The following is a 9,457-nucleotide window of genomic DNA, read 5'->3' on the forward strand; positions in this document are numbered from 1 at the left end:
CCCGGATACTAGTACATCTCTGTCGGAGTCTGAACTCTCCCACAGTTGTCTGGAGAGCCAGACCGCATAGAATATCTAAGCCCAAGATGCATTCCTGGACTGGGGCAATAGATACCTTATACTCCCGGGGTGGGAGACACCCAACCCCCAGTTTTAACCATGTTTGGGTGACAGGAATAGTTTGTCTCCCAAAAGCACCAATCATCACTCTGTTTCCATGAAATTTGTTTGGATCTCTGTAAACAATTGATGTTTCTGCTCCAGTGTCCACTAATGCCATAACTCTCTGAATATTTTTTCGGGACCAATAAATCGTTAATTCTACATAGGGCCTCCGGTCCTGTCTGGAGGCTCTAGGGGAACTAACATCCCCTGTCATGCCATGAACTGTGCTAGGGCCAATTCTTTTGCTTCCGATGGCTCAGGCATCGTGGCCCGAGACACTTGAGGCGGCTTTTTTTTTTTTTTCTATTAGGAACAATGAAGTCTTCTAGGTTCCGTGTTGTTGTTGGTATCCTCTCTGCAATTCTTACCCTTGGTTTCTTAGGGTAGTTTTGGAATTTTTGATTGTCCTTCAGCTGTCTCCAAAGCTGGAGGAGGACATGGTTGGGCTGGCGGTCAATCTTAGCAAATTGGACCCCAGCTCGAATTAGGTCATTAAACATTTGTTTTCAGGAAACCCTTATGGGTTCCAATTGAGGAGCTTGAATAGCCAGCGTCTTGGTTTTAGTCACCGGCAGGACCTCAGCTTCTTCTAACATCCGAGTGTTGCGCCTAGTCCGTAGGCGTTCTGTCTCCCCCAGATCAGCTATTACCTGAGCAGCCTGCTGAACTATGGCTTCTGAGGTCACCAGAGGGTTTAATATCGAAACCAAGGTCCCATATAGGTGGGAAGGGGCCTGTTGTAAAATTAAATCTCGCATGCCCGCCGAGAACTTGATCATATCCAGGCTATCATACAAGTCTTCATATATTGCTTCTCTCATGCCTAACTCACGAATGTAATTTTGAAGGTCCTTCATGGAGGACCATAGTCCTATGTTTAAGGGAATATCTGTTTTATTTGGCCAGATCATCCGGCATGCTGCCATTAACCAATCTATTATTGAGTGGTTCTCATTGGTATACTGGACAGCAGCGTATAGTCTCTGCCTGACAGCAGGATGTAATGTTATGGTGGCCAGCTTTGCCATTTCTGGCCCATTAACCATAACACTTTCTGCTCCTGAATCCCATAACCTGAGCAGCCATGCAGGTATACTCTCTCTCAGCCTCTGCCGAAATCGCTGCACCAGATCCATTAATTCAGTAGGAGTGTATGGTCTGGCTGTCACATGCAAATGCGTTTCAGCAGGGGGCACCCCTGCTGGTCTATCTTGTACCTTTTTTGTTTTTTTGAGTTATAATAGGACGGAGTTCCAGGGTATCCGCCATAAGTGGAACCTCTAGGTCTGACTTGGAACTCCTGCTTTCCTCTTGAACCAGGTCCGCTACTTCAGAGGTATGACTATCATCTATTGAAATACTATGGACCTGACCTAGAGACTGTAAAATTGTTGTTTTTCCCTGTCAGTACATTAAGTTCTTGCTCCAATTTGTCAATCCGAGCTTTTAGTAGCTGATTTTCATTTTCTAAGTTATCTGATCTTGTTTCTGCTTGATTTAAAGCATTCAACAGTGGCCATGCCACTGTGGATGCAGCTAATTGCCTTTCTTTCGTAGTTAAGATATCTTTGCCCAGTCCCTGAAAGCATTCTGTTAAGCGTACTGGGGAAATAGTCCCCAAAGTACGCAGGGGACCCCATTTCTCAATTATAGTTGAGAGTTTTGATAATAAGGAGATCCCAGAAACCCTGGGATCTGCCCGGGGATCATTTTGTCAAGGGGAATGGTGTTCTCCCCCTTGACCCATTTATAGAAACTCCATAAGATAGACATGACGTAAAGTGGATTTGGCCTGCCTGGCTCGCCAATTGTTTAATCAATGGATATACAGATGGTATGTGTGTATGTATGTACGTACGTACATACGTATGTGTGTGTATATATATATATATCTCTCCAGGAACTTGGCTAATATAATTTATATTAGAGGAAATGAGAGAAAGTCACTCACCCTGTCCTGGGCTTGCAAGATGAACTCCTGATGGAGCGGATCTCCAGAGAGATCCTTCCCCACTGGCAGTCAGCTCTTAAATGGGTCTAGGAGAGGTGGAGCCAGGCTCCACCCCTTCCTGCAGCACAGGTGAATTGCCTTCACCTGTGCTCCCATGGCTGACTCATTGCTCGCCTCAGGTGATCAATCAAAGGTTCAGGTCGTGATTCAGCAGCCCCATACAGCAGGCTAACTCAAACAGCTTTTTTCTCCCAGTCACCAGTGAAGATAATCTTTGATTTTTGTGTTCCTTTTTTCATGGAATTAAAGCCAGATGATGGAGTAATGCTGAGTTCCTTTGAAATGACTGCCAGCACAAGCACTGTCACTCTTGCAGACATACACTGCATCAAATCCATTTTTTTTTTTCCTGTGCGTCAGCCATGCATTACTTGAAGACTGTTGTAGTTAGTCAAGGATAGCTTGTGTAGTTGATTAGCCTGCATACATTTTATCTTCTGTTTTGGTCAGGCTAATTCATATTACTCACACTGGAGAAGTGGAAACATTTTGCAAGATAAATTTGGGATTTTAGATCAATGAGCTTTTGATATGCCTTCATTCACAGCAGATGAACACAACGATGAGTATCTTGTTGTTTATCTAAGTGGACTCAAAGTTAAACAAGCTCAGCCAACCCTGTTCTTTACTGAGCTATTAACAGAGGGTCTCATGAACTGAGTACACCACAGCCAAGCTGTGGTCTTATGGGCTGCTTTCCCTCACTAGCACACGTCTGGATCCTCACCCTCAACTCCTGAACTCCCAGCAATAACTTTGCAAAGATCTCATTCATCTACAAACACTTTGGGGCCAATGACTCAAAATGGAGGCAAAAATAAGGGAAAGAATGAACAAAAGTGTGATTTCCATCTCCAGTGCTCAGTCTGTTGAAATACAGATCATTAGACTTCCAGGGTTTACTTTCTGAAGGGGCTATAAGTCTGTGAGGCAGCATTCTCTGTGCATGTGCTGATGCCCAAGGCACTGTGCATCACTGTACCAGCATAGTGCCCTTCCTCAGGTCCAGCTCCATGGCACTGACCCATGTCCTCACCATTGTCATTCTTAAGGATGTGCTTCCTACACATCTACAGTGCTATCCCAGTACAAGCAACTTCTGTGCCTAAAGGCACCTCTGCAAAATGACCTTCTGTAGCCCATCAGACAATCACCTCTCTTTGAGAGATTTTTAAAACACTACTCTCAAAGTTACTAGTTTATTCAGGTTCATTAAGCATTCCTAATATCAATCACTCCTCCATGAAGGAAAGGCATTCCTGATGGAATGGACTGCTTTCTTCTGTGGAGTCCTGGAAGTGTCCAAGGACTATCTGGAGTATTTTAGATCATGTGAGACCGGAAAAGGAAACACTCTTCTAGCATCTTCCTAAGTGCATGTTTGTATCCTTATTCCCATTCCCTTACGAGGTACTTTTGGGATACTGATGTACTCTGGAAACACTGCAGCATCTGGTTTATCCAGAACTAAGTGATCCTCTTCAAGGAAGGACAATTATTCCATCTCAGCTAACGCATTTTATTACTGGAAATACATGGGAAAAGTACTGGGAAGACACATCGGCTTCACAAGGAAGAGTAATTGCTTGCTGCTGGGATGAAACAGAAAGCTCCTCTATGTCTGCTTCATTATGTGAATTTATGTGGAAGACTTCCTCTAGCTTCTGAAATGCATCAGAGACTCTGAATGTTGTTCAGGAGATGAGTATTGTGGGCTATGTCTCTCTAGTAGCTGGTAGACAACCAGATGAACAACTATGAAGAGATCCAGCTCCATGCTCTGCCTGTTTTCAGCAAGCAAGCAGACTTAACAAAGCCTGGAGGTACATTAGTCTGACCAGTGTACTTGGGATCACTGTATCCTGCATGCTCTAAAAAGCACGATCTCTCCATCTGCCAAATTTTACAGGCAAAAATAAGAGCCATTAAAAATTTGTCTCACACACTTATCTAGCTGGAGCAGAGACAGGTACTGCTGCATTCCTCATGTGTTTTGGGGTACAGAACTGCAGTTCAAAGACCAGTTGGCTTTTCTGGGGAGCTGAGGCACAAGAAAGCACGCAGTGTGAAAAGCAGCAGGCTCTGACCAGCACTTTGGCTGCCGTCTTCCAAGATGGATGAGGACAGTCCCACCTAAACTGAGCTCAGGGTTCATGTTGCAAGAGGGAAGAGGCTAAAGAAGATTCATGAAAGTTTGCTGTCTTTCAACTGCAGGTAGGAATGTATGGAGATGTACATTTTACAGGTAGAGTAGTACTTGTGATGATAACTCAAGGAATTCTAAAATAAACATGCTGTCTGGCAGCACCAACTGTTTTACTTGGCTGATGCTCCCATGTTTGTCTCTCCGTGACTCTTATAGACATACTTTATGGAGGACCATCTATACAGAACAGACTGCCATGTGATGAAGCATGAATATCCATATGCTGCCCTCATTTTCTGCATATAGGCCGACCTTTCCCATCCTACTGTTTCCCTGCTTTTCTTACCTTTTCATTTCTGTGAAGCAGGTATATAAAGTGCCAGGTCTGAATCTGATTTTTAATTTATTTTACTTGTGCTGCCTGTCTGTCAAGATTTTGATTTGCCTGTAAAGAAAGAAGCTGTGTATTCCAGTACGAGGATAGCTATTTATTTAGCAAAGTACCTCACTGTGGCGAAATATTGTCTCCTGCAGATGAAATGCTGTCACAGATGCAACCCTGGCACCTGACTGGGATTCCCATCCTCCTCATGAGAAAAACAGATCTTCCCACATGGGTCCAGCGCTTTGGAACTAAATCTTCTGCTCTGGTCCAGAATAATGCAAATGTGGTGATCTTCTAGGCAGTTTGCAACAGCCATTTGTTAAGGCTTTTGGAGAAGGGTAAGGGTATATTTTCAGAAAAGATCAGGAGAATGCGCCAACAAGCAAGCCTACAGCAGAGCCAGTTTTCAGATATTAAGAAAAATAAATGTTTAGGCAGTAGGATAATGTCCAATGAGAACAGCTGACGTAGAGAAGCTTATGGGCAGACAGTTAGACTCGTTATTTTTGGTGAGAGTACATTTCAGAGACTGAGAAAATTGTCTGTACCATATATTTAGGGATACTAATTTGTTAGTGTCTGCTAGACTAGAGGCCTTAGAAGTGTGCTCTCCTTTTCTTTACATTTCTATTTCTGTCTTGTTTCACTTCCTTTGCCAAGCCCCTGCACCACCAGATGATGCAATATTGCTTCACCACCTAATACTGAGACCTCTGACAGTAGCCACAACTCATGGGCTCACCCACTCCTTATGAATAAACAGTGGTCTTAACAGATCTGCTTACACACACTGTGGTGTCATGAGGAATAACATCGCTGTCTGACAAGCACAGCCACACACATATAAATAGATAAGCTATATATTGAAGCCGGTAAGAGACATTACATGAGTTTTACATCTCTGCTTATGCAAGTATGCAACTTTCAGAGGTGTATGGAGGAAACAGCTTGTACTCCCACCTCTGTGCTTTAAATAACTTCTCTGAAGGGCAAGAGCCCAAGTCAGTTGAGTGGGAGACAAAGCCTTCAGCAGATGTATCTCAGAAGGCTTCTGAACACCTGCTGCTTCCTGTTTTAAAGCCCGAGATGTCTGAAATGAGGCATTTTAGGCAGGATCTATGCTAGGAGTACAGACCTACCATGAAAAAAAGAAAGAGCAGGTATTTTTTGGAGGTGAATGGGCTTGAGACAGATGAGGCTCCTCTTTTCCTTGTTTGAGCTTTCTTCTGAAGAGAAGTTCACAAAAGACGTTCTGAATCAGGTCACGGGGTATACTTCCATGGCCAAGAGATCCTGAAAGATTCCTGGAGTCAATTCTCCCTGGGAACTCAAGCCAGTCACTCATGTAGAAGACATCTTACAGAGGATGCAGCTGCCACTGGCACCCCTCCAGAGAGGGGCTCTGCAGCAAAAGCTCTTCTATTTGCTCTTCTTCTGGATCCCACCTCTCTCACGTGGGGTCTTCTACTGTTTCCCTGAGCAGTGACCCAAAACTGGCATAAAAACAGATGGACTGCCTTTCCCTTCCCACTACATGAGCAGCCACCGTACCCAGAACATGATGCAAAAGCCAAAGAAAGCCCATCTTACTCTTCAACTTGTTAGAAAATTATAGCAAGAACAAAAACTTATTTCTGACACCAAAGTTAACATAATCTCACATACAATGAAGTTAACACAGCTGATTGCATGTTTACATGGTTGGTTTTCAGAGCAAAGCTGTAAAATAAAGGTATTTTGTCAAATTATTTTTAATCCTGAACTGAACACATCACAAAGTGCTTACGACTCATTCAGAAAATTCTAGCTCATAAATTTTGTAGGAAAGGGGAAAGCTGCTTACCCTCCATCAGAAAATACCATGTATCCCTCAATATTTTTTTCAATGTCCTTTACATGAGGAAGCATTTACAAAAGTGAATGTTCCTCTTGCCGAGTTGAGGCAAGCAGACTCTGGCTTTGTTGGTATCAGACCTACAACATTTCTGCACTTAAGTTTTTACTCTGATAGTGATACAGAAAAAAACACAAGCTACTAGGTATTACTCCCAAAACTGCAATCAACCCAGTCTGTCAATGACAATAGAACATCTACATCAAGTTTCAGCATATGTTGGTACATAAAGTTGTTGCTGAGCATTTAATGTGGTTGTTATTCTTTATCTCAGTTCTCCATGAAGCAACATAAAAACCGATATTTGACTGTATGGAGGACACAATAATACCGTCTTACGTTTTTCCAACCTCCAAAGTTCCCATTAAAGATCGTGACAGCAATTTTGTGTCATATTTTTATTACAGCTGAAAGATAAAGGAAATAATTGCATTGTGACTGAACTCCACAAGATTTTATTAGCAAAGTGATTGCTTCTTTGCATGACTAATTTTGATTAAATCAGCTTCATTTAAATACCAAATTGTGTTCTTCGCCTTCCTTCACTAAGCTATGGCATTCCTGAACATTTGGAGCTCCATTTTTATATGGTAAAATAGCCTTTCTGTGTTTTGTACAGGCTGTTATTGACTGAAAAAGAGATACAACTGACAGCTAATTTATGGGAAAGGGTTAAAGTCACATTTAGAAATCAATAGGACTAAAATAATTTTAAAATATGTATTTCTGAAGAATATGTGAACTATAAGGAGAGAATCTTGGTAACAGGAAATTCTGCGCTACTTCATTTGCCACAAACAGTAATAAATGCATGTGCTGTGTATGTAAAAATGGAAATTAACTGCAAAAAATTAATATTTTATTACCCTGCTAAATCCCACTAAATTAGGGAAAAAAATTCTGTAACATCTCACAAAATATTTTACCTCATTTTCTTGAATGGAAAGTACTTTATTCTTAAAGTATAAAGAAAATAGTTTATTCTTTCATTGCAAGTAGCATTATGTTGATTTATAGTTATTTAAGGTATTTTATACAATTCTGGCAGAAGACAACATGAAACACGTTGCTCAGGTTGTAAACTATTCCTTTTGAATTTGTCTTCTGACGAATGAAAGGCTTTGGTTTAGCTGCTCCAATCTCCATGTTTGTGCATTCCCAAATAAGTCCACAGATTTCAACAAGATTAGTAGGCAGACTTACTATCCTGGCATTCCTGGAATGATCCGGCTGGGGATCCAGCCAACAACAACAAAGGCTTCCAATTCTGATAAGGTTTTGTAATCTCTTCTAATTCAGCACTGTGCTGTGCAAAGGTGAACTTCTTTGACCAATATTACCAATTATATAAGGCAAAACCAAGCACAGTCAGTGAATCTGCAACGAGTTTCCCCTGTGCTGCAAGCACATCACGTGGAAGCTGATAAAGGTTTTTATTTTGCTTTCATGTTCAGAAAAAGGGGAACTTCAGGCCAGTACAGGGTTACACTTCCATTTAGCCCCTGTTCAGTGTAATGTATATTCATTCTAAAACTCCATGTTCACACTATGGTTTCTGAATTGCTTTCTGCTTCAACCTGGTATTACGGTTCTTAATGTTGTCATGCAGATGATTTTTTAAGTCAAGAGAATTCCACTGTTATAATGACAATTACCCAACCTTTCGTCGTAGCATCTGTGCAAGTAACATACTAGCTATTCCTTCCTGACGTTTTTCTGTATATGAAGTTAATGCAGTGTACCTAGAAAGATGTCTTTGTGAAAACCTATGATCTTACCAAGCACTCTCTGGAGATGTAACCTTGTGTCAGCACACTTTCAGGGCAAGTGTTTGGGCTCCCTGCTGCTCAGGGTTCTCCTGTGAATTGCATATCAAAATCAAGGCCAAAAAGGTCTCAGTACAAGTGCTGAAATAATTTTGCTAACCATTTCAAAATAGAGCTGAGGAGACACAAATGCTCAGATCCTTTCAGAGTCAGGCAGCAGCCAGGGCGGGGAGTGAGTTGTAAAGGCAAGCTGTTTGTTTGGGTTGGAAGTGAATGGTTTCGCCTGTGCTGCATGTTGAGTCCTGGCACTGTGAGGCGGATGAATTAATCCTGCTGCGGGCAGCTTTGGCAGGACTTTAGCTGGACTAGTCCTCTGTCCAGTTCAGAGAAGTGCTTTCCAAAACTACACGGCCCATTTGGCCTGAGCCCATAGGCGGGCTGCAGGGAGCCCCACAGGGCTGAGGAACTGCCTGGTCTGAAGATGCAAAGACAACTGGAAAACAAGAATCCGGGACCATGACGTAACAAGTGGCAGGAAAAATAAGGGGAATAAGACAACTAAGAGGTAGATCCTGTAGAAGTGGGCATGTAATAAGCCAACATGAAAATCTTTCCAAAGGAGAAAGCCAACGAGCAGGGCAGCAATGACCATCACAGGGCTTCCTGAGGACAGCCCAGCCCAGCGCAAACCAGCCGCTCCTCGCCTCTGCGCGGACGGGACAGGGACCCGGCGAAGCCCCCCAACCACGGCCACGTCGCGCGGGTCACCGGGTTGACTAAAAGCCGGACGGTGGTTTCCGGAGCGCGATCCCCGTCGCTCTCCGCCCCGATCGATGCGGCCGCACCGCAGCCGCGCGTCCCCCGTCCGGCGCGGCCGCCCGCCACCTCCCGGCGGCCAGGCGGGGTCCGGCGCCCGACAGATACGCGCGGCGGCCAGGCCCGGCGCCGGCCCCTTCCCCAGGCCCCCGCTCGACTCGGGGGAAGGGGCCCGGCCTTGAGGCCCGCTCCGCGGCGGGGCCAAGCGCAGCGCCCGGGGCCGGGCCGCGCCGTGCCGGCCGAGCGGGGCGGGGAGGCCCCGCCGCCGGTTCCC

General features: G+C 44.0%; 1 pseudogene; it reads right to left on the bottom strand.

Annotated features, from left to right (window-relative positions):
• Positions 1–671: 671 nt before the first annotated feature.
• LOC146545206 (uncharacterized) lies at positions 672–1,987 on the bottom strand (annotated as a pseudogene).
• Between the last annotated feature and the right edge of the window lie 7,470 nt (positions 1,988–9,457).

The sequence above is a fragment of the Meleagris gallopavo genome, chromosome 1 (genome assembly GCF_905368555.1).
Source record: "Meleagris gallopavo chromosome 1, MGAL_WU_HG_1.1, whole genome shotgun sequence".
In the NCBI taxonomy this organism is placed as follows: Eukaryota; Metazoa; Chordata; class Aves; order Galliformes; family Phasianidae; genus Meleagris; species Meleagris gallopavo.